Source organism: Geotrypetes seraphini, chromosome 9, assembly GCF_902459505.1.
Source record: "Geotrypetes seraphini chromosome 9, aGeoSer1.1, whole genome shotgun sequence".
NCBI lineage: Eukaryota > Metazoa > Chordata > Amphibia > Gymnophiona > Dermophiidae > Geotrypetes > Geotrypetes seraphini.
Window position 1 is genome coordinate 137547693 of NC_047092.1, and position 27007 is coordinate 137574699.

Consider the following 27007-nt stretch of genomic DNA (forward strand, 5'->3'; position numbering starts at 1 on the left):
TATTAAATTAGATTAAAAAAAAAGATACAGTATACCTAATTGCCATAAATTAAAACATTAAAAAAAGTGTGAACTGATGTAGAAAAAAAACCTTCATGCATTATTTACAATGAGCTTCCAGAAAGGAGTGGTTTTGTAATTAGAAAAAAAGATTGACAATCAGACTCCACTTTCCTTACAGACCTTAGGCCCGATACTATTCAATATCTTTATAAGGGACTTGGCAGAAGGGCTCCGAGGTAAGATAACATTATTTGCCGATGATGCCAAACTAAGCAATGTAGTAGGCAAAAGTACAATAGGAAAAAATTCAATGCCCGACAACATGATGCACAATCTACTCTTACTAGAGACCTGGTCTAAGACATGGCAGCTCAGCTTCAATGCCAAAAAATGCAAAGTTATGCACCTGGGTACCCAAAATCCATGCAGGACTTATACCCTTAATGGCGAGATCCTAACAAGAACGGTAGCAGAACGGGACTTAGGGGTGATCATCAGTGAGGACATGAAGGCTGCCAATCAAGTGGAGCAAGCTTCTTCCAAGGCAAGACAAATCATAGGTTGCATACGCATGGGCTTCGTCAGCCGTAAGCCTGAAGTCATTATGCCTCTGTATAGATCCATGGTGAGACCCCACCTGGAATACTGTGTACAATTCTGGAGGCCGCATTACCGTAAGGATGTGCTGAGGCTGGAGTCGGTCCAGAGAATGGCCACCCGGATGGTCTCGGGACTGAAGGATCTCCCGTACGAAGAACGGTTAGATAAATTACAGCTATACTCGCTCGAGGAGCGCAGAGAGAGGGGAGACATGATCGAGACGTTCAAGTATCTCATGGGCCGCATCGATGCAGAGGAGGATATCTTCTTTTTCAAGGGTCCCACGGCAACAAGAGGACATCCGTGGAAAATCAGAGGCGGGAAACTGCGTGGTGACACCAGGAAATTCTTTTTCACTGAAAGGGTGGTTGATCGCTGGAATAGTCTTCCACTTCAGGTGATTGAGGCCAGCAGCGTGCCTGATTTTAAGGCCAAATGGGATCGACACGTGGGATCTATTCGCAAAGTAGAGGCAGGGGAGGGTCAGTAGGGTGGGCAGACTGGATGGGCTGTGGCCCTTATCTGCCGTCAATTTCTATGTTTCTATGACCTTAGGCAAATCATTGTTTTCTGTTGCCTCAGATATCCACTTACCCCTAGAATCTCTACTGTTTATGGTGCCCAAATTTCACCACTCAAGATACATGTGCAAATTAAATTTATTATAATGAACTCTGACCCATCAATGACTGGGTGCTAACAACAATTTTTTATTTTTTTTTTTGGTAATTCTTTATTAATTTTGAAATAAATACAAAGTGCAATAGAATATCCAAACAAATGGTACAATAAAACAGCACTTTTATCTCACAAAAATGATATAAATATATTTCCCCCCCCCTTCCCGGGATGTGTGTGAACTTCCTTTTAGAAATTAAAGTCTTATACTAGTGATCATTTTTTTACAAATGTCGCCAATGGCCCCCAAGTCTTATTAAATTTTTTATAATGTCCCATCTGTTCCAAATTCATTCGCTCAAATCTATAAAATTGGCACAGGGTTTCCCCACCAGAAGTTAAAATTCAGCATATCCCAGTTTTTCTAATTTTTTGTAATTAACTGTATCACAATTCCTGTCATAATGAGAATTAATCTGTTCTGACTTGCACTAATTGAACTCTTAGGGCTTCTTTTACTAAACTGCGTTAGGGCATTAACGTGTGGAATAGCGCACGCTGAATTGCCGTGCACGCTAAACCTTAATGCCAGCATTGAGTTGGCGTTAGTTCTAGCCACGTAGCGCGTGGTAATATCCTGCGTGCACTAAAAACACTAGCAAACCTTAGTAAAAGGAGCCCATAGTTAGTAACAAAGTCTCAAATAAAACAATGTCATATGACAATGGAATAGAAGTTTCCAGTATCCTATTAATTTTCCCCCAAATATACTTCCAGAAGTTGAGTAGCAAGGGACAATATAACAACAGGTGATCCAGTGTCCCTACTTCAAGATGACAGTGTCAGCATCTATTAGACTTTGAACTATCTAACTTTTGCAAACGAACAGGTGTCCAAAAGATTTGATATAACAGAAGAAACCAGATTTGTCGCATAGATGCTGACGCTCTACATCTCATCCTCCAAGTCCAAATCTGTGGCCATTGAGTAGCAGAAATCTGCTGCTTTGTCTCAATGCTCCAAATATCTTTTAAGCTTGTTTTTGTTATTTTGTTCAAATATTCAGATATTAATTTATACCACTTGGCAGCCCTTGCAAATCTGTCTGGAAACATAGCCCCAGCAACCTATACTGATTTTTTAAGTTACGCCAATCAGGCAACCCCTTCTGAATGGCCTGTTTCAACCGCAAACTTTTATAAGCTTGAGACTTTGTAATACCGAATGATTGTTGCGGTTGTAATAAATTTAGCATTTTCCCATTAGAGATCACATTATCTAAAGTATGTATGCCTGCCTGCAGCCAATGTTTCCAGAGGATTTTAGACTCGCCGATTTGAATCCTGGAGTTTACCCATAGAGATTGACATGTGGATTGATGAATCGGAATAGGTGTTAAATTATTAATATATTTTAATGTATTCCATGTAGAAAATAAAATTATATTGTCTTTCTAGATCCTAGGCAACTTGATACTCAAAGTATGGCACAATCGTAATGGGAATATATTACTTCTAGAGCGGTCCAGCTTCAACCCCCTCTCATATGATGTTAATCATCTAGACCAGGGGTGCCCACACTTTTTTGACTCGCGAGCTACTTTTAAAATGACCAAGTCAAAATGATCTACCAACAATAAAATTTTTTAAAAACACAACGCACACTGTACGCATAGAATTGTTAATTATCATTCCTATTCCGGGGTTTTTCAAAGAGGTCAAAGCAGATGACTCTATGCACTGTCACCTCAATAACAACCATACAAAAATAGACAAATACCCACCCCCTCCCTTTTTACTAAACCACAATAGCAGTTTTTAGCGCAGGGAACTGCGCTGAATGCCCAGCGCTGCTCTGGACGCTCATAGGCTCCCTGTGCTAAAAACCACTATTGTGGTTTAGTAAAAGGGGATCATATTGTAAAATATAGACAGCAGATATAAATTCAGATACATTTTGATCACTAAATTTAAAATAAAATCATTTTTCCTACCTTGTCTGGTGATTTCATGAGTCTCTGGTTGCACGTTCTTCTTCTGACTGTGCATCCAATCTTTCTTTCAGCCTGTATGCTTCCTCTCCTCCAAACCTCATTCCCTCCCCCAACTTTTCCTTCCTCTCTCCCTGCCCTTTCTTTCTTTCTCTCTTCATGCCCCCTTTCTTTATTTCCTGTTTCTCTTCTTTCCTTCTGTCTCCCTGCCTGCCCCCTTTCTTTCTTTCTCTGCCCTTCCCCAAGCCACTGCCACTGCCACTGCCATCGGGGAACAGGACCCAAACGCCACCAACGGATAACAGGCCTCAAAGCTGACGCCGCCCCCGCCCCATACTCTCTCTGCTTCGGGCCGATCAATCTTCCTCTCCCCGACGTCAATTCTGCCGTCGGAGATGAAGTTCCGCCCAGCCAGGCAGCGATTGGCTGGCCCGAACTTCCTCTCCAACGGCAGAATTGACGTCGGGGAGAGGAAGATTGATCGGCCCGATAGATCGCCAAGGTAAAAGGGAGTCCTGGATGATCGACTCACTTTGCCTTGACGAGCTACCGGTCGATCGCGATCGACCTTTTGGGCACCCCTGATCTAGACCCTCAGAAATGCCACCAAGATACTCAAGTGCATTTCATAGTATCTGGTTTTATGCATTTAATCTTCACCGGGTCTCTTACAAGAATTTTTAAGTGGTCAGATTCTGAGGGATTAATAAGCCGACATGTTTCACCCAGAGGGTTTCTTCAAGGCTTCTATTCCTTTGTGAAGCTAATCACCTGCATAGCGACCATTGAGTTCCTATTATCAAGATGCATCCCTCAGAATCTGACCACTTAAGTTAAGTATTGATTAAAATATTTATAATATTTATGAATTTGAAGGATATAACTACATCTCACTAAAAATATAAAAATTCTTGTTAAGAGACCCGGTGAAGATTAAATGCATAAAGCCAGATACTATGAAATGCACTTGAGGATCTTGGTGGCATTTCTGAGGGTCTAGGTGATTAACATCATATGAGAGGGGATTAAGAGGTGGTCGAAGCTGGACCACTCTCGAAGTAATATATTCATATGACACACTCTCTCACAACTATTTGGCTACACTGACTATGCAATCGTAATGGGGACATGAGTTGAATTTCTAATATTAGCCAATCCGGAAGATGCTCCATGAGTTCAGGAAGGATCCAATACATATCCTGACACAGAATGAAGGCTTGATGATACCTATAAAAATTTGGAACATTTACCCCACCTGCCAAAATTGGTTTTTACAAAGATACTAAGGCTATTCTAGCAGTTTTACCCAGCCAAATAAATTTTGTAAGAATCTCATTTAGGGCTCCTTTTACTAAGGTGCGTTAGGGCCTTAACGTGCGGAATAGCGCATGCTAAATTGCCGCGCATACTAGACCTTAACACCAGCATTGAGCTGGTGTTATTCTAGAAGCGTACCGTGCGGTAATTTTGTGCGTGTGCTAAAAATGCTAGCACATCTTAATAAAAGGAACCCTTAGTTTCTTATAAAATGAACTTTGAAAATAAACCGGTAATATACTCATTTGATAACAAACCACAGGCAAAATCATCATTTTGATGGTTTAGACTCTCCCCCACCAAGAAAGATATAGGGGTTCCAATGCTCATACATTTCTTTGACCTTCAGCAATAAAGACTTGTCATTGTGTCTTCCAAAGTTCTTTGAATCATAATACCCAAATATTTTATGCTCTCTTCCTTCCAAAGGAATGGTAATGGATCAAATAAGCCTTTTACACAATGCACATTTACCAGAAGAATCTCTGATTTGCTCCAATTTATTTTGTAACCTGAAAATTTTCCAAATCAATCAATCAATTCCAGTAAATGCGAGATGGTAGATTCAGGATTCTTCAAATGAAGCAAAATATCATCTGCATATGCCGATACCTTATAATCTCGACCTGCATATGGAATACCCTGTATCTCATTTGCTTGATGAATGGCCAACAATAAGGGTTCCAAAACAATATCAAAAAGCAAAGGAGATAAGTGGCATCCTTGTCTAACTCCTCTCTGCAGACAAAACATTCTGAGAATGTATTATTAATATATAATCTGGCAGAAGGGGAACTATACAAAGTTTGAATCATTTGAATAAATCCGGATCCTATACCAAACCAATCCATTGCTTGATATATGAAAGTCCATTCAACACGATCAAAGGCCTTCTCTGCATCCAAAGAAACAGAGAAGGCTGGATCATCCATTGATTTTGCTAAATTTAGCATATGAAATGCCAATCTGGTATTATTTGAAGAATGTCTTTGAGCAACGAAACCCATTTGGTGTATACCAATCATATAAGGGAGAGCTTTGGCTAATCTTAAAGCCAATAATTTAGCCAGGATTTTCCCATCCACATTAATTAAAGAAATATGCTTGTAGTATGAAACCAACATGGGATCTTTGGCAAAACAATGGTTAACGATTCTGTCATAGTATCTGATATACAACCCTTAGTCAGCTGTGACTGATATAAATTTAAAAGATGAGGTATTAGTAAATTTTGAAAAGATTTGAAAAACTCCACTGTAAATCCATCACTACCCGGAGCGGATCCAACTCTGAGAGACTTCAATGCTGCATGGAGCTCCCTAAATGATATAGGCGTTTCAAGATTTCTTTTTATATGTTCTGGAATTTTGGGCCCATTAATTAAATTTAAAAATTATCTTCCTTCAATTTCTTTATTTGAATAGAGCTCAGAAGAATATAAAGCTTTATAATAATCAAAAAATTGTCTTTAAAACATCTCTAATAGAATTATGAATTTTACCTTTTTCATCTTTAATGGCCACAATTTTAACTTTTCTCTTTTTTTGCTTTAAGGTAATTAGCCAATAATCTTCCTGCTTTATTCGAGTTTCCATAATACAGAGCCTGCTGAGAGAACAACTCTTTCCTAGCCAATTGTGAGGAAATCTCATTATATTTATATTTAGCTTTCAACAGGGCTTGCAAAGTATTTTGTTCCCATTTCAAGGCCAATTGTGACTCTAAAGTAAAAATAGTTTGTTCCAAATTGGAAAATTCTAATTTAAGTAATTTTTTAATATGTGCCAAATACGAAATCATTTGCTTTCTAAACTAAATTAAACTAAACCTTAGGTTTGTATACCGCGCCATCTCCACAAGCATAGAGCTCGGCACGGTTCAAAGGGTTAGGTTGAAAAGGAGCTACAATGAAGGGTTATAGGAAAGATGAAGAGGGATAGGGTACCAAAGAGCGGGAGGTGTTAGATTTTTGAAAAGAGCCAAGTTTTCAGGTGTTTGCGGAAGGATTGGAGGGAGCTTGAAATTCTTAGCGGGGATGTGAGGTTGTTCCAGAGTTCTGTGGTTCTAAAGGGGAAGGATGTTCCTAGTTTCTCATTGTAGCTTTGAAAGCATCCCAAATAGTTTCCAAAGAGATTTCATCTGAGGTATTGAGTTGGAAATACTCATTAATTTTTAAATGAATTTCCTCTAGAAATATTGAATCTGCAAACAATGTATTATTAAATCTTCACACAGGTCTATTCAAATTTTCTTCAGTAAACTGATATTCAATCCAAATTCCAGCATGATCCGACTAAAAGAATTGGGTCAATGCTAGCCTTTGTCACCTGTTGGATTAAATGATCCGAAACAAAAAAATAATCAATTCTTGAAAATGATTTATGAACTGGAGAATAAAACGATAATTTGCGAACATTAAAATGGAAAAGCTGCCATATGTCCTTCAATCCACATGACTCTAAAGTTATCTAGACCTAATGATTTAAATTGTTTACTGGGCTGTTTGTCAATTAATGGATCCATGACAGCATTGAAGTCTCCGGCTATAACTAAATTAGTCGCAGCCAGTGACATAATTATTTGTTGGAGTTTTTTAAATAATTCAGCCTGATTTGAATTAAGTGCATAACTATTAAAAAGCATCAAGGTATCTATTCATGAGGTCATATTAACGTGAAGCCATTTACCCATAGAATCAGCCTGAATATTATCAAATGTGGCAGAGAACTTCTTATTGATTAAGATTGTTACTCCTGCCTTTCTCCCATTGCAGGAGCAAAGAAACATGCTTTATCCATCCCCCTTCTAACTTAGCGGATTAAATTACGGACAGATAGGTCTCCTGTATGAAATATATTTTTCAAAAAATTAAGGACCTTTTTCCTCTTTTCAGGATGATTGACGTTTAATGAATAAAATTTTAAACCCATTATTGTTATTTCAAAATGTTAAAAAATAAGCCATTAATTTCCTTATAATGAAATTTAAAATTATACTGTTCACGAACATCCCAAATCCTTCTAAACCCCCATCCTCCCATCTCCCTCCCCTCTCCCCCCAAGAGGTAAACTCATGGTCAGCTTGAATGCCTATAGTCAGACTCATAATCCCCCCACCCCTGCACTGACTCTATCCAATATAAAGAACAGAATACTATACTATATTAACTTAAAGTAAACCCATTCAAAACATAAAAATATTAATGAAGTCATCTTCCTATTCCCTTCCCTTAATAACCTTACTTTAAGAATAAAGAATTCCCAACCCCCACTTTATTCATGTATTTATATATCTTTTGAATGAATAATGAATATAAATATACATATATCAAATCTTCGTATATTAATTAATCAAATATATAAAATCAACCTACCATTGCTCATGAACTGAACCTAGAGTTCTCTAAATATTCATAAAAGCTCATAAGGTTCCTAAATAAACTCAATACCATTAACTAGAACTACATTCCACTCCATTCTCTTGCATATCCTTTTACCAGAAACTATGTTAAAATTATTAAATGTAGACCTATATTTGGCCTTTTATACTATTGAATTAAGCTAACATCAATAAGAATTATATTAAATCCCAGTTCTTTACATTCCATAAATATGTAAATCAAGCGCTTGAATTAATTTTAATCCTAAACTATTTAAATATTATGAAGAAAACCAAATGCCTTCCTTACTACCTCCTTTCATAACATTAAATTATTTCCCCATCTAACTCATTTTAGTGCAAATTCAGTCATCAGAGATGAGATACAATCTTATTTTTTAATAATTATTACTTTTTTCCTCTTACATTTTCAATTTAATCTTTTATAAATCTTTCTCCCCCATCAAAAACTGCTTTGACTACACATTAGTGGCACAGACGGATAGCAGAATATTCCAAACATACAAACTTTAGGCTGATCAAATTAAAATCTTAATTATGAATGTCCCCATCCAGCAACACAGGCTAACAACAAATTACTGAGGATAATTGGAATTAGAATTTGCGTTCACATCTGGTTGCACTATTCTGTAAAGCCCAGCTCCTATAGCACGTTTCTGAAAATGGGGCATGGTATATCAGGGTGTTCCAAAAAGTGGCATGTATACTTATAGAATATGCGATCAGGGTGCTCAACTTAATCATTAGCATTTATATCAGGTTTCAGCAGGAGTAAGTCTGGTGTCCAAAGTTTTGGCATGGGAATCAGTGTGAAGTAAGATTCTATAAAGAGCATGTACTCTTTATAGGATCACAGTTAATCACTTATCTTTTCTGGCACCCATCTTTGAGCGTGATTTATAGAATTTCCCCCTTAGATGGTAAGCCCTTTCGGGCAAAAACTTACTACATGTTGTAAGCTCGAGATTCTCAAAATGTGATACGTGAACCATTATCAGCAGGTATGCAGCACCAGTGTTGTATATCTCGCAACCCCATTTTGCTGTCACATATTTCCCTCCTTCCTTATCTTCTCTCCCCAGCCCCCACCCCCTGGAGAGGGTGAGGTGCTGCTGGGTAGGGAAGGAGGGAAAGGAGAAGAGATGCTGCTGGACCTGGCAAAAGAGAAAGGGAAGGGAAAGGTGCTGCTGGACTTGAAGGGGAGGGATGGGAGAGGTGCTGCACACTGGCAGAGAGGATGAGATGATGCATGGGGAGACACCATATTAGTTGTGAGTGGAGTTGTGGGGGAAGGAAAGAAAGAAAATTGTTACAGGAAGGATGAGTGATGAAGAAGGAGAAATGGACATGGAGTGGAGTGAAAGGGATGGAGAAATGGTGCATGGGGAGAAAGCATGTTAATTGTGAGTGCGACTGGGTAGGAGGGAAGGAAGGAAAATTGTTGCAGGAAGGATGAGAGTGGTGAGAGAGAGAAATGGACAAGGGGTGGAGAGGATGGAGAGATGGTGTAATACATAAAATATCTAAAGCTGCTGTGGTGCCTTGCTGAAGAGCTTATGAGCACATTTAAATATCTAAAAGCCTTTAAATGTTATATGATGATATTATTTGAGAAACTTGCCCAGTATTTATGAGGGGGGGGGGTCTTTTGTGTTTTGTTCTATTTTGAAAGATGGATACAGGGCAGAAAGTGAAGGAGAGAAGAACAGTCAATGGATAAGAAGGCCCTGGAAACACAGTTAAGAGCACAGACAGAAGGAAGTGCAACCAGAGACTCAGAAGTAAAGTCACCAGACAACAAAGGTAGGAGAAATGATTTTATTTTCAATTTAGTGAGTCAAATGTGCCAGTTTTGAGAATTTATATCTGCTGTGTACTGTATATGAAAAATGAATGGAAGAAATTGCATTATAATTCGTAATAGGGGCAGGGTCTGGAGAGGAGCTTGGGCAATTAATGGTCAGGGGTACTAGGTTGATATTTGTTAGACTTAGAGGGTACTTGGCTTGAAAAAGTTGAGAAACACTCTTGTAAGCCACCTTGAGTACCATTTGATGAAGTGACATAAAACTCCAAAAAGCACTTTGCTATTACTAAAGGTTACTGGTGGAAGAATTGCAAGGTTTTAACACTGTACTGGAAGAATCAAAAGCAAGTTACGCTTCTGTCATGAGTAAAGATGAATGAGCAAAGAAAGATCTGCACAAAATACAAAGCTTTATCTGAAAGCTGAAAAGAGTGAAGAAGAAAAAAAAAAGCTTAAAAGCACAAATAAAAATCACAAATCTTTTTTGCTGGAATGAGCAAGAGATTTATCAGAAAGATAAAATACTAAAAGCAAAAGGAAAATAATTTCACACTCCCCTTCTTTTTATTTCCTATCACAAAAGAAAAAAGTAGTTTTCCATCATCCAATAATGGATTGGAGGGTTGTGGTGTATATTATTTATTTTGTCAAAGTTTAAACTGCAATGTTCTTTTTAGGTATTCAGGAGGGTCTGTCTATCTCTCCATATATCTATATGCACAGCTTTATAAAGGCTTTTTATAAAAAGATTAATTGCATATAAAGGCATTTTTATTAATACAAAAAGACTTTATAAATTATCTCAGGGGTTATAAACATAGAAGCACGAACAGTGACAAGGTGACATGCACTTTCAGTTGATCTGGATGTAGGCATGTCCCAGGGTAAGATTTGGGTGGAGTTGCAATTAACATGAATATTTTATTCACAAACATTTACTTATGCTGCAGAGCAGATGTAAAATGTCTTCAGCTTCACTGTTAGTGTGATTTCTGCCTATTTGGCCCAATACTTTATAAAGACATATAGACAAACTAGAAATTACTGCCTACTTGGCCTTCATACATAGGTGATCATCCATATGTGCCTTTTTTCAACTTGCATTTTTGATTTATATAAAAACACATCAGAATACTAGTACATTTGTTTAAAAATCTGAGTACAATGAAGCAAACCGTGTTTCGGGGTAATTAAGTAGCCAGTTTACAAAAAAACAAATGCACCTCCTTTTTTATCCTGATCTTCATTTCACTCTCTAGATCTAAAATTCAGATGTTTTTGATTTAATTATCGATTTTGCTTTAGATATTTTATGTATTACAGAAACTTGGTTAACAGTTTGTACCCACCTGGTTGGGACCAGATGGCATCCATCCGAAGGTCATCAAGGAACTAAAGGGACTTCAACTAATTCCCAATCTGTTGATCGTATCGGGAAAGATTCCGGAGGACTGGAAGGTGGCGAATGTTACGCCGATCTTCAAAAAAGGTTCGAGGGAGGTCCCGGGAAACTACAGACCGGTGAGTCTGACCTCGGTACCAGGAAAGATGGTAGTAGCGCTGATAAAGGACCGCATCATTGATCACCTTGACGGACACGATCTGATGAGGACCAGCCAGCACGGCTTCAGCAAAGGCAGATCCTGTTTGACGAACTTGCTGCACTTCTTTGAGGGAGTAAAAAGGCAGATAGACAAGGGTGACCCGGTCAACATTGTATATCTGGATTTTCAGAAGGAGTTCAACAAAGTTCCGTATGAACGACTACTTAAAAAAATTGCTAGCCATGGAATCGAGGGTGAAATACTCACGTGGATTAAAAACTGACTGGAGGATAGGAAATATAGAGTGGGGGTAAATGGACAATACTCGGACTGGAAGAGCGTCACCAGTGAGGTGTCGCAGGGCTCGGTGCTTGGACCCATGCTCTTCAACATCTTTTTAAACAATCTGGACATTGGTACGATGAGTGAGGTGAATTTGCGGACGATACGAAGTTATTCAGAGTAGTGAAGACACAGGGGGATTGTAAAGGTCTGCAACGTGACATAATCAAGCTCGAGAAATGGGCAGCGACATGGCAAATGAGGTTCAACATGGATAATTGTAAAGTGATGCATGTCGGTAACAAAAATCTTATACACGAATACAGGATGTCTGGGGCGGTACTTGGAGAGACCTCGCAGGAAAGAGACTTGGGAGTTCTGATCGACAAGTCGATGAAGCCATCTGCGCAATGTGTGGAAGCAGCAAAAAGGGCGAATGCTAGGAATGATTAAGAAGGGGATCACGAACAGATCAGAGAAGGTTATCATGCCGCTGTACTGGGCCATGGTGCGCCATCACCTGGAGTACTGTGTCCAGCACTGGTCGCCATACATGAAGAAGGACATGGTACTACTCAAAAGGGTCAAGTAAAGAGCGACTAAAATGGTTAAGGGGCTAGAAGAGTTGCCGTACAGTAAGAGATTGGAGAAACTGGGCCTCTTCTCCCTTGAAAAGAGGAGACTGAGAGGGGACATGATCGAAACATTCAAAATACTTAAGGGAATAGACTTAGTAGATAAGGACAGGTTGTTCATCCTCTCCAAGGTAGGGAGAATGAGAGGGCACTCTCTAAAGTTAAAAGGGGATAGATTCCATACAAACATAAGGAAGTTCTTCTTCACCAAGAGAGTGACAGAAAACTGGAACGCTTCTCCGGAGTCTGTTATAGGGGAAAACACTCTCTATGGATTCAAGACTAAGTTGGATAAGTTCCTGCTAAACCGGAATGTATGCAGGTGAGGCTGGACTCATTTAGAGCACTGGTCTTTGACCAAAGGGCCACCGCGTGAGGGGAGTGCTGGGCACGATGGACCACTGGTCTGACCCAGCAGCGGCAACTTTTATGTTCTTAAGAGGGGGTGGGATTATGGTTGTGTGTAAGCAGACATATACAGTAGGTTTGTGAAGACTGAGGCTGAAACTATGCAAGGCATAGAGTGTCTTTCTTTGACTTCTAAATATCAAAATTTAATTCTATATTATTGTGCTCAAGAATTATTATCTAAGGATTTTTCTTCTTTAATTCATGTAATTTTGAACTCTAAGCTTTCCCCAAGTAAATTAGCCATTCTGGGTGATTTTAATCTGCATGTGGATAGGGATGATGCCCATGTGATGGATTTTTTAAAAATGTTTTACTAATGTTGGATTGGAGTCAGATTGTGAATCAGCCCACGTATGTGTTACGTAGAACTTTGGCTCTAATTTTTTGGATGCAGCCGATAGAAATGACTTATTTTCTGTTGATAGATAGATAGATACTTTACCCTGGACAGATCATTTTTTGATATTTTTCAGTTGGAGTTGTTCTATTGAGCTCAGTAAAAGAAAAAAATAAAAAGGAGTGCTGGTGATGGAAAGACATCCCCAATTTGAGATAGGGGCTTTGGAAACAATCCGTAGAGATAAGAATCTTGAGTTTTCTGGTAAAACCTCTGATGAAGCAATTGAAATTTGGAATGAGGCCTTGGCAACTTCTTTAGACAGTATAGCTCCAAAGAAATTTGTGACTCATATTTAGATATAATTTTGCACCTTGGTATAGTGATGATTTGAGAATGAGTAATGGAGAGTCAGGAAGGCAGAAAGAGTGGCAAAGAATGCTCTATCAACCGAATTTCGATGCTTATAAAGAGTATCAGTAATCGTATTGTTTTACAGACAAAAAAAAGAGTTTTATAATAAGAGAATTGAAGAATCTCCTTCTCAAATGAAGAAGCTGTTTAAGACTGTGGCCAAATTAACTTCTCAGGATATCTTAAGAGTGATGAGAGCTTGTTGGCTGTGTATGACAGAAAGTTGAGAAAATGGCATCTCATTTTGATGGGGTATTTTCTCTGATACACACTTGGTACCCAACATGTCTAATACTTGGTCCGAGTTTAGTGTTTTGAACTATGAACAAGTGTTTTATTTAAAAGTGTGAGAAAGTCATATTGTTCACTTGATGTGTGTCATCCTTCACTGATAAAGAGTTTAAAGGATGTCACTTTGAATGTGGTCTGTGAGATTGTGAATAAGGATTTTTGAAAAGGGACATATGCCACAAGCATTAACAAAAGCAGTAGTTACTTGCTTATTAAAGAGTCCAACTCTGGATATGTCAAATGAGAATAATTACCGTCCCATCTCCAATCTATCTTTTTTGGCTAAGATTGTTAAGAAGTGTGCTTCTTCAATTAACTGAATTTCTGACTGAAAATCAGATTCTGGATAAGTTCCAATTTGGCTTCAGGGACGATCATGACACAGAATCATTACTTGTCTGTCAGATACTGTTCGCACTGGTGACAGTTTTGTTTTAGTGTCTTTAGACTTATTTGCATTTGATACAGTTAATCATGATATTTTATTAAACAGACTGAGCAAAATTGGGATTACTAGTACAGTGTTCAATTGGTTTCAATCTTTTTTGTACAGTCGTTATTTTTGTGTGGCGAATGGGAATATTAATGAAATCTGGTGTTCCTCAGGATTCATCTCTTTCTGCAACATCTAATATAATAAAGAGCTAGCCGCGCATGTGCAGTCCTAGTTGCGTGTTCCGTGCGTTGTAGGTCTGTGGCTGCCGGAGTGCGCATGCGCGAGTCCCCAGCCTTGACCACGGCTTGAGACATATGCGCCAGTTAGCTGCATCGGGCGACAGGAGCGGCTCTGGCAGCGGATGGCGGGAGGAGGGCTCATGGTCCTGCCGCCGCTGCCGCTCCTGTTTACAGCGGCCTGCACGTCGCCGACTCCCCCCTCCCGCAACAACCGCTACCGCTCCTGTTCTTCCCCTCCCTCTAGTCACCGCTGCCATTCCTATTTAAAACGGCCTGCTGAGGCTCGCGGCCGGCTGTAGCGAACCTTGCAGGCCGCTCTCCACATGGTAGCACGTTCCCTCTGACGCGATCGCATCAGAGGGAACATGCTACTGAGGTGAACAGCAGCCTGCGAGGTTCGCTACAGCCGGCCGCGAACCTCAGCAGGCAGTTTTAAATAGGAATGGCAGCAGTGACTGGAGGGAGAGGAAGAGGAAAAAGAAGGGCCATGGAGCAGGCAAGAAAGAGGGCTGTTTTGGTGGGAGGGTTGTGCTGAGTGCAGATAGCAATCATGGGGGGGGGGACAGAAAGGGGCCATGGAGCAGGTAGGCATTGCAGAACAGGGGGAGAGGGAAAGGAGGCTGCTTTGGGGGGGAGGGGTGTGCTGGGGGCAGACAGCAATCAGGTGGGGGAGGAACAGAAGGGGGCCACGGAGCAGGTAGGCATTGCAGAACAGGGGGAGAGGGAAAGGGGGCTGCTTTGGCAAGCAGGGGGGCCAGGGAGACAGACAGAAAGAAAGACGGACAGACAGGGGACCAGGGAGAGACACAGACACAAAGAATGACAGACAGACAGCGTCCAAGGAGAGAGAGACAAATAAAAAAAACCCAGACATACAGACATCTATTCTGGGCGGCGGGAGGAAGGCAGTATGGAGTGCTGCTGGGAGGAGGGCTTCGAGCCGCACAAGACTGTCCCCAAAGCCCCTGCAGAGAGTTGGGCCAACCTCTCCTTCCTCACCGACGCCGAAGAAGCTGCAGGCCCCGCTCCCTGTCGCGCTCTGAGCACTCACGATTGGCTGAAGGGTGTCATACCAGTGCTGCAGGTACAGGGGGATGCTTTTGTTGCAGAGGTGTGCTGGGGGGTAGACAGCTTTGCTCGGGGGGGGGGGGGGGGGGAAGACACAAGGGGGTCAGGGAGAGGGAAAGGGGTATGCTGGGGGCAGACAGCTTTGCTCTGGGGGGGGGGGGGGCGGGGGAATGACACAAGGACACAGACACAAAGAATGACACACAGAGGGCCAGTGAGACAGACAGAAAGGAAGACATTCAGGAGAGACAGCCAGTGTCCAAGGAGAGAAAAACAAATAAACATAGACAGACAGACAGCGGCCAAGGGGAGAGAGAGAAAGAAAGAAAGACAGACAGACACACACATCTATTCTAGCACCCGTTAATGTAACGGGCTTAAAGACTAGTTATTTAATATTTTTCTTATGTCACTTTGCAGTGTTGAAATCTCTGGGAGTTGAATATCGTCTATATGTTGATGATATTCAGTTTGTATTTAAGATTTTGCCAAGTCATGCTGAAACATTAGATTTCTTGAATTTCTCTTTAGATAAGATTAGTAACTGGCTGTATGATAATCATCTCAAAGTGAATCATTTTGCTTTCAAGTCATGCTATCCATGATTTTCCAACACTGATTACATTTAAGGAAGTGACAATTTCATTTGTAAAAACACTTAAAACTTTAGGACAATATTTGGATACTTCTTTGAAGATGAAAGAGAATGTTTCTTATATTGTTAAAAAAAATCTTTAAGCTGAAGCTTTTGCATCCTTTGAAGTCAGTGTTATCCAGTTCTAATTTTTGATTGGTTATTCAAAGTCTGATTTTTCCACATTTTGACTATTGTAATTCCTTGCTAATGGGTGTTCCTAAGAAATATTTGAGATCTTTACAAGTAGCTCAAAACTCTGTGGCAAGGATAATTACTGGAACTTTCAGATTTGAACATATCACTCCTGTTCTTAAAGAATTGCACTGGTTGCCAATTGAGTATCTTATTCGTTATCAATTGTTGTTACTTGTTTTTAAAGCATTGATTGACAGGAAATCTCCAGTTTAACAAGTTAGATTCCTTTTGTATTTATCAACCAACATGAAACTTACATTCATTGAACAGTAATGATCTGGTGGTATCATCTGTTCATGTAATTCACCACGAGGAATATAGGAAATCTATATTCCATGTATGTGGGTCAGTTATGGAACCAATTACCTGAGCAACTGTGAGGGCTGGGTGATGGTGACTGTTTCAAGATTCCATTGAAAACATTTTTTGTTTAGGGAGGTGTATCAATGTTGATTTCCTATAAATATATTTATTAAGTTGAAGTTTATTAATTGATATTTTAATGTGTTTCTTTGTTATAAATTGTGCGTTTGTTGGAATCTGCCTAGAAATGTTGATAGAGCAGAATATAATTTTTTCAAATAAATAAATAAATTTTTAAAAATAAAAACGTATTTTTGAAAGCTGCTCAGACTGAATTGTTTCTAATGTTATAGATCCAAGTACTGTGTCTCCAATAAGTATCACACTGACACATGTAAGGAATAACTACAGCAAAAATAGAAAGATTTTCTGAAACATAAGTGTGGCCATAGAAGATGTACATCTTTAATTCAAAACAATACTAGAGTTTATAAATAAAATATTCCAGGACTGAAAAGGGGAAGCCTAGAAATTAGACTAAAAGAGGAACAATAGCATCAAATAAAAGGCATTTTAGCATTTCAAAGGCTTTGATACTTTGCAGTTACTGTTTGAGATACCTACCACTTTCAAATTATAATAATGGTTTGTAAAACATTATCAGTTCCCAGTAATCTGGCTCTGCAAAATTTACTTCACAATAGTGCTGACTGATAGAAGGTGCTACAATAATATGAATTGCAAATGCTGCACAGCAAGCCTGTACCAAACAAACTAGAAATGGCCAGTATGATACACAGAAAAGGTGCAAAAGAATACCATCATTTGCATAGTAGAAGGCATTAATAGCAGAACTGTACAAGTACCATTAGGAAAATATTGAATAAGAGAAGAGCAAAATCAACTCCTGGGGCACACCACAGGAGAGAAAATGTTGAGCCGAAATCAAATATGGGAAATAGATAAAGAAAGTTCTACCAGACAAGAAAGAGGAAAACCAGCTAACCACTGTCCCACTGATACCAATACATCATTACCTGGTCAGAACAGAATGATCAACTAGATCAAATGCCACTGAGAGATCCAGTAAGATGAATGAACAAAGGATATGCTGTTATCTTGCTCAAAGGCAAAATGTGCACTGCTTATTAAGGTGGCAAGTTTCCATGCTATAATGGGGGTCAGAAGCCAATTTGTCTGGGATGCAAGATATTAAGAGACTATGTGCTAGAGAAGCTGCTGAAAGATTAGGCTTTTGACAATTTGCACAGAAAACAGATAAAACGGGATGGAAGCTGGATACTATTGAGGGATCTATTTTAGTCTGTTCTCAAACTGGTCTAACAGCTGCATATTTTCACGCTGTGTGAACTTCACTGGTATTTAGACTATTGTTGATAAGTGACAGGGATAGCGGGACCAGGGCATGCAGTGGGAGGTTAAACCAGGATGAAAAAACTGGTCCACTGTATACCTGGTAAACCTAGCATTGGAAATTAGCTTTGTTAAGCTTGTTAGGATCAGTAGATTGAATGAGGACCATCTTAGCACCAAAGAGTTTGATGAGACTGATACAGGAACAAGGTGAGGAAGCTCTTCAGGAATCTAAACAGCTCAACACAGGTGGTCTGAAGCAGTAGAATCAAGACCAAAAGGGTGAGTGGGAATGTGCAGGGGGTGGGGAGGGAATTGATTGTAATTTTATTACTTTCTGCATGAAAAAGATTGTGAGTTCCTCTGTGGGAGATATGAAGGAAATTGTAGGCTTACTTAGGAAGGAAGTGAATTCAGCTAATATGGAGTATAAGAGATTTATTTATTTATTTTGGTCTGTTAATGGCATCTGTAAGCTGAGGGTGAAGTAATTCTTTTTTCTTCATTTTTCATCTCTTCTTTATTTTCTTTATCTATTTTATCTTTATTCATTTTAAAACTTCCAATAAGTGTAAGATACAATCATTTTGGTGGGGAGGGGTGGTGGGAATACTTTATGATTTCTAATGCTTAAGAACAATTGTTCATCTCTTCTTTATAATATGTGTGGTTATTTTTCTAAAAAGCTGCAGAATGAGAACTTTTATCCTGACTCCAATGCCCTTATGATTTACCATATTTTTCGCACTATAAGACGCTCCCAAATTTAGAGAAGAAAAACAAGAAAAAAAACACATTCTGAACTAAATTGTATACTAATATATACCAGGCTTTGTACCCAGCTCCCCTCACTCCCTGCCAGGCTCTGCACCTAACCTCACACTCCTTGCCAGGCTCTGCACCCTGTCCCCTCTCCCCTCTACATCATTTTGCTAACTAAAATCTATTTAAAATACACATGATGTTGGACTTTACAAAGGCTACTGAGGTCTATTTTATAATGAAATTATGGTAAACACTTTCAGTTTCTCTAAGGTGTAGTTCCCAGGAGTTTCAACAAAGACTTTAAATACAAATTCTCTTTAAATTTTTAACTTCTAGTTCTCATACCAAAGGAAATCATATCAGAAGAATGAAAGTGAAAAACTCAATGATAAGCTCTATCAATCATCATTTTTACATACCCCCAAGGCACCTTTAAATTCAACTCCTCCCCCCTGGCGGTACCTTTAATTTGTGGTGGACGCTGGATTGCTGCCTCCTCCTCAGCCCCCGCCCCCTCCCCCCCCAGCAGTACCTATGGGTGGGGCCTTAGGCACTTGGGCCAATCAGGCCCTAGGCCCTGCTCCGGTGCATCCCACAATGCACTGGAAAGGGGCAGGCCCGCCATTCGGAGGAAGGCGGGCCAGCCGGACGGAGGGAAGGACCTGGCCAGCTGGCCATCTTTTAAGGTTAGTAGTGGCTGCTAGACGACTAAGTCTAGGTCGGCCCAACTCCCACCCTATCCACTCCTCCAAAAACACCCCTTTTTGCTCTAGGCGTACAGAGGAAGGGTAAAGGCCTATACTGGTTTTAGATATGTCTAAAACCAGCTTGATTATCGGCACTTGGACGATCTGTCTTTTTGATCATCCAAGTACCGACTTAGGCCACTTTTTAAACTTTTTTTAAAAATTATTATTATGAGCCCCCTATTGTTCAAAAAAGGAATAAGAGGAGGCAACCCACTAAGTGGAAACACAAAATGCTGCATTTGACTTATTAGGCCATTCTCATATATCCCCCTCTAAAATGTTTAGCAAACAATGTGGAATGAATGGGAACCACGATTATAAACATTAAAGTTTGACAGTGCGGATGAGGCACTGAGGAGTTGGCAATCCACTTTGTTGAATGCCTTAGATGTGGTGGCTCCAGTACAAAGTAAACTGGTCAAGGAAGGGAGGGGGGGGGAGAAACAGAAATGGTTGACAGCTGATATAAGAATGCGGCGTAGAGAAGTACAGAAGTGGAAGCATAAGTGGCGGAAAAAGAAAACAGATGAGGTGGAAGCCCAGTACTAAGCATTGGCTCGTGAGTTCGATGCTCTAGTAAAGTTAGCAAAGAAGCAGTACTATAAACAGAGGGTGGAGGGGGCTTTGAATAGGCTGCATGAGCTATTTCAGGTGGTAAGGAATTTAAGTGGCAAAGGAAAGAATGAGAACCCCCCCCCCTGTATTTTCTCAGCAGTGGAATTTAGCAGCTTCTTTCTAACGAAAATTGTGCTTATTGTTAAAACTCTGCGGCAGATTGTTGGAGGGGAACAACTGGTGGAAGGGGTGGCTGATGAGTGGGATGAGTGGAATGAGTTTTGAATGCTGGAGGAAACAGATGAAGCTGTTGCACTAAGTTCCTGTAGATCTATACAATCCACTGGAGATATTTGCTCAGTGGCGGTATTAATGAATCTTTCGGGTAAGGTTGTCCCAGTACTCATGAGGGTTACTAATACAATGCTGGCAGAGGGTGAAATTCCAGATTCATTGAAAATATTGACAATTAAACCACTGATGAAGGATAAAAAATTGGGTATACAAGAAATGAGTAATTTTCACCTGGGAGCGTCATTACCTGTGGTGACAAAAATAAATGGAAAAAGTGGTATACTCACAATTTGACCAGTATTTGCAGGATCACCACATTCTGGATGACCATCAGTATGCGTTCATAAACACCATAGTACAGAGACACTGCTGGTGTCCATGTTTGATGAACTGAGAGTGGGTCTAGATGAGGGAAAAAAATATTTGATGGTGTTTATGGATATCTCAGTAGCATTTGATACCATCAATCATGCGATGTTGCTAACAAGATTGGAGGGATGTGGGTCAGTATTGGCTTGGTTTGATTCTTTTCTGAGTGGGAGGCAGTAAGAAGTTCTGGTAGGAGGAAATCTATCATGGTGTAGAGAGGTTAAGATAGGGGTTCCCCAGGGGTCTGCACTGTCTGCTGCATTATTTAATCTGCACCTTGCACCGCTCTGTAAACTGCTTTCAGATCTCGGTGTATCTTACCGTCTTTACGTCAATGATATCCAATTCTTTTTCACAATAGGAGATTTTAATGTGGCATCATCACGCTTGCAGTCAGTTGTGACAGCTATTAAAAAAAACTGGATGGACTGCCATAGGCTTAGATTAAGCATTCAGAAGATGAAGGTGTTGTGCGTCGCAAGGTCATTAGGTCCTGATGTCCCTGAAGCATTTGAGTTACTTGGAAAAATTGTGCCAGTTGTGCAGGAGGTGAAATATCTAGGTGTTCTTGTGGATTCAGGGCTAACATTTAAAAGGCAGGTGCTGGCAGTAGTTCGGAAGGTGTATTTTCATCTCAGTTTGTTGAATGGTCTCAGGCCCTATTTGGCAGCACATTTGTTTAAGACAGTTTTGAAGATAATTGTTCTCTCAGCTCTCAATTATTGTACTTTGGTGCTCCAGGGAGTACCGGGGTCATTTGGTGCTCCAGGTTGCCCAAAATTTGGTCATGAGATCTCTGTTTAGATTGGGAAGATGAGAACCCATGACAGAATATTATGTAAGTTTGTATTGGTTGAAGTTGAGGGATAGGATACGTTATAAGTTATTGTTAATCGTTTACATGTGCCTACACAATTTGGCTCCCAAATATATCCTCGCTTGCTTCGGTCCGCAGAACACATAGATCTGCAAATCCCATCTGTAAGAGATCTGAGGTTAACATCATCCAGATATAGTATTTTCCATTGCATTGGGCCCAGGAATGGAATAACCTCCCTAAGTATATTCGCCAACAACAGAATTTACAGAATTTCAAGAGATTACTCAAAAGGCATCTGTTTGTCAGATGAAATACAGAATCTGAGATTGAATGAATGAGGAAGAGTAGAGATTGATGATAGTAGGGTGCTGGTCACTGATGTATTTTATTGTCTGGATTGTTTTTCCTGTTTTGTAGGTATGTTTGTCGTTGATTCGACTTGTCTGTTACATGTAATTTTATATTTTTGTATACGAGTATGTAACTCACCCTGGATAAAGGTGGAGTATAAATAAATAAAACAAAAACATATGGAAGAACATAAATTCTCTTGAGATGATTAGTAGAATATTACTCACTTCTATGGTCAGTGGAGATCGCTCTAAGGAAAGGGATGTTACCAGTTGTGTGCCTCAAGGTTTGGATCTTGGGCCTATTCTTTTTAACATTTTTGTTAAGCGATATTGCTGAAAGGCTGTCTGGTAAGATTTGCCTCTTTGTGGATGATATCAAAATCTGCAAGAGTAGATACCCCAATGGTGTGGATTACCTGTTTATGGGAATTTGATATACCACCCTATCTTGGAGATGAGGAAGCTTATGGAATTGGCTGAAATTTGGCAGCTAAGATTTAATGCTAAGAAATACAAGGTCATGTATTAGGGCTGCACAAACTCAAGGGAACAGTATAGTTTAGGAGGTGAAGACTTTTGTGCATGAAAGAGGATCAGGACTTTAGTGCAATAGTATGTGATGATCTTAAAGGTAGCCAAACAGGTTGAAAAGGTGATAGAAAAAGCTAGAAGGATGCTTGGGTGCATAAGGACAAGAATGGCCAGTAGGAAAAAGGAGGTATTGATGCACCTGTATAAGACTCTGGTGAGACCTCATTTAGAATATTATGTACAATTCTGAAGACCGCACTTTCAAAAACATATGAACAGGATGTAGTCAGCCCTGAGGAAGATTATTAAAATGATTAGTGGTCTAGAAGGGAGTTATAAGAAGATAAGTTTAATATCTATATGGCATAAATATGCATGAGGCGAGCCTCCTTCAACTGAAAAGAAATTGCTGAGTGAGAGGACATAGGATGAAATTAAGAGGCAACAGGCTCAGGAGTAATCTAAGAAAATACATTTTTACAGAATGGTCACCAGGTAGAGGTGCTGTAGACACTCTGTCTGAATTCAAGAATGCATGGGACAGGCACGTGGGATTTCTTAGGGAGAGGAGGAGATAATGGAAGATGCAGATGAGCAGACAATATGAGTTATTTGGCCTTTATCTGCCATCACGTTTCTGCCACTATCTTTGTTGCTACGAGGGGCATTCAATAATTTACCTACCTGAATAGGAAAGAAAAGAGCTTTCAAAAAAATGTAGAATATGTGTACTGATGTGCTAGTTGAATCTGTAAAAGAGAAACTGTTTATCTTGGGGGAGTTCCCCCAAATCACACTGTGTCCACCTTCAGTAGTTCACTCAAAGATTGAGTTACCTCAGCCAAATTTGGTAAAATATTTTTGAATCATGTCCAGGATTCTTTTTAGCTTACAACTGATTCTTGAGTTTTCACACCTGTGACGGCTTCAATTTCTTTCATGCCTTGATATATATCATGCTTATTGATATGATGTTCCAGAAAAGTAAGCTCTGTCTTTACAGCAGAAAGTCATTTGGTTTTGTACAGTTTTGAACCTTCTGCCTCCCTGGTTATTTTACAACCTTTTCTCATGTTCCCCTTCAGGGCAACCTTACACCAGGTCCTCATCCATATAAACTAATGCTTCTTTTCAAGTACTGTAAATATTCAGTCTGTTATTTAAAATATCTCTGGAGTACTTGAAATTCCAAAAGGGTAAGCTGTTGAAAACATGGTATCCGAATGGTGTGATAAAAATGGTTAATTTGCTCTTTCGGGATTCAACAATCTTTGCCAAATACACTTGCAGTATCAAGCAATAAAAAGACATATGTTCCTACTAACTGTGAAAGAATACATTTATCTTTTTTTCTCTTCTTTTTTCAGCCACTCCATGCCTACACAGCCACTCTACAAAGTTACATGCATGAATTTTCAACCAGCATACGTTTGCATACACAAGTTATAGAATAAACCAGTTGCACCTAACTTAATTTAATAAGCAATAAACTATAATTTAATAAGCAATAAGCTATAATTTGTCTTAATTGGTACTAATTGGCAACAGTTAACAGTTACACACATAGGTGCCCAAAGTCACTATTTTGTAAGTTGTATGCTCAAATTCCAGAGCATATAGCTTCAAGGAGGGCATGGACCTTGCAGGAGTATGGATGGTCAGGAGTATTCCAGGCAGTTACATATACAGGTTATATAATACTAGCATTTAGGCACCTAACTGCCTATAATTCATTTATTCAATTTTCTATACCTTTCTCTCTCAGCACGGTTTACAATAATTTATTCAGGTACTCGAGCATGTTTTCCTGTCTGAGCCCACTCTAATGTATCTGGTGTAATGGGGGGGATTAACCCCCCCTTTTATGAAGCTACGTTAGGCTTTATCACCATCAATGGTGGTATTAGTTCCAATGGTCAGAAGAATTCTATGAGTGTCAGAGCTAATACCGCTATGGCCGGTGATAAAAAAGCCTAACGCGGCTTTGTAAAAGAAGCCCTAAGTGACTTGCCCAGGTTCACAAGGAGCAGCGTGGGTTAAGCATGACGTTTTATACCAGCTGTTGGGCTAAAGAAAGTTATTCAACTCGTAATATTTTATAATGGCAGTTGCATGCACAACTGCTGTAGAGCTATGCTGCTACCATTTTCAGGTCTTGGGCCTAGTATAAAAAAAAATATCATTTTCCCTTCTGTCAGCATCTTGACCCATTACAAATGCAATTCTTGTCTAACAACAAAATAATCCCCAGATGGACACATAAGCCCAATTTAGGAAAACAGGAAATAATTGAATCACTAACATTAGTCTACTAAACAAGGGGGTTGATAGGAAAGAGCCAGCACTAAATTCTGGAGAAAAATACAAGAAAAATAAAACAAAGAACATTTCTCTCTAAATTATGCCTGAACATAAGAACATAAGAAATGCCTCCGCTGGGTCAGACCCGAGGTCCATCGCGCCCAGCAGTCCGCTCACGCGGCGGCCCAACAGGTCCAGGACCTGTGCAGTAAATTTCTATCTATACCCCTCTATCCCCTTTCCCAGCAGGAATTTGTCCAAACCTTTCTTAAACCCCAGTACTGTACTCTGCCCTATAACTTCCTCTGGAATTGTATTCCAGGTGTCCACCACACGTTGTGTAAAGAAGAACTTCCTAGCATTAGTTTTGAATTTGCCTCCTTTCAACTTTTCCGAATGCCCTCTTGTTTTTTTATTTTCTGAAAGTTTGAAGAATCTGTCCCTCTCTACTCTCTCTATGCCCTTCATGATCTTGTAAGTCTCTATCATATCCCCTCTTAATCTTCTCTTTTCTAGGGAAAAGAGTCCCAGTTTTTCCAATCTCTCAGCATATGAAAGGTTTTCCATCCCCTTAATCAGTCGTGTTGCTCTCCTCTGAACTCTCTCGAGCAATGCCATATCCTTTTTAAGGTACGGTGACCAATACTGGACGCAGTACTCAAGATGTGGACGCACCATTGCCCGATACAGCGGCAGGATAACTTCTTTCGTTCTGGTTGTAATACCTTTCTTGATTATACCTAGCATTCTATTCGCTCTCTTAGCGGCAGCTGCGCACTGTGCTGTCGGCTTCATTGTCATGTCCACCATCACCCCCAAGTCCCTTTCTTGTGCACTCTCATTCAAAAACTTCCCTCCCATCACATAATTATACCTCGAGTTTTTGCTTCCCACATGCAATACTTTACACTTCCCAACATTGAATTTCATCTGCCATCTCTCTGCCCATTCCCCTAGTTTCTTTGCAATTCTTCGCAGTCCTCCTTTGTCCGAGCTCTACTAAATAGTTTGGTGTCGTCCGCAAATTTTATTATCTCACACTTCGTCCCTGTTTCTAGATCATTTATGAATATGTTAAAAAGCAGCGGCCCGAGCACCGAGCCCTGCGGAACACCACTCGTGACCTTTCTCCAGTCTGAGTAGTGGCCCTTCACCCCTACCCTCTGTTTCCTACCTTCTAACCAGTTTCTGATCCATCTATGCACGTCTCCGTCCACCCCATGGTTCTTCAGTTTCCGGAGTAGACGTTCATGAGGCACCTTGTCAAAGGCTTTCTGGAAATCTAGGTATATGATGTCTATGGGGTCTCCTCTGTCCATTTGTTTGTTAATTCCTTCGAAGAAGTGCAGTAAGTTAGTCAGGCACGATCTTCCCCTGCAGAAACCATGTTGGCTGGTTTTCAGAAGTTCGTTTCTTTCAAAATGTTTATCGATGTTTTCTTTTATCAGTGCTTCTGCCATTTTCCCCGGAACCGAGGTCAGACTCACCGGTCTGTAGTTTCCCGGGTCCCCTCTTGATCCCTTTTTAAAGATGGGCGTTACGTTGGCTATCTTCCAATCCTCCGGAATCACACCTGTTTTCAGAGATAGGTTGCAAATTTGCTGCAGTAGTTCTGCTATTTCCTCCTTTAGTTCCTTCAGAACCCTTGGATGGATTCCATCCGGACCCGGCGATTTGTCAGTTTTTAGTTTTTCTATCTGCCTGCGCACCTCATCAAGGCTCACTTCCATGGATGTTAACTTTTGTGCATGATTTCCCTTGAAGATTTGTTCAGGTTCCGGTATGTTGGTTGTGTCTTCGTTTGTAAATACCGATGAAAAGAACATGTTAAGTCTTTCTGCGACCTCTTTCTCTTCCTTCACCGCTCCCTTCTGGTCTCCGTCGTCCAGTGGTCCCACCTCTTCCCTAGCCGGCTGTTTCCCTTTAATATATCTAAAGAACGGCTTGAAATTTCGTGCTTCCCTGGCTAGCCTCTCTTCATACTCTTTTTTGGCTTTTCGAACCACACGATGACATTCCTTTTGATACTTTCTGTGATCTTTCCAGTTTCCCTCAGATTTGTCCTTTTTCCATTTTCTGAATGAGTTTTTCTTATTGCCTATCGCTTCCTTCACTATTTTAGTTATCCACGCCGGGTCTTTTGTTCGACTCTTGTTGCACCCTTTTCTGAATTTGGGGATATACAGATTTTGCGCCTCGCTCACTGTATTCTTGAAAAAGGACCAGGCATGTTCTACCGTATGCCATTTTTTGGAAGTGTTCCTAAGTTTCTTCTTTACCATTCCTCTCATTGCTTCGTAGTTTCCCTTCTTGAAGTTAAAAGTTGTCGCTATGGTTCTCTTTCCTTTCAGTATTCCTATTTCCACCTTG

General features: G+C 40.0%; 1 protein-coding gene across 2 annotated transcripts in view; it reads right to left on the reverse strand.

The window, feature by feature from the left end:
- NMNAT3 (nicotinamide nucleotide adenylyltransferase 3) overlaps positions 1–27007 on the reverse strand; it is a 170580-nt gene that overhangs the window by 128459 nt on the left and 15114 nt on the right. Inside the window, exon 2 of one of the 2 annotated variants that reach the window (XM_033958964.1) lies at positions 20551–20665. The exons of the other annotated variant lie outside the window; for it this stretch is intronic. The gene's annotated coding sequence lies outside the window, so the exon portion shown is untranslated. The remainder of the gene's footprint in view (positions 1–20550; positions 20666–27007) is intronic. 2 annotated transcript variants of the gene reach the window in all.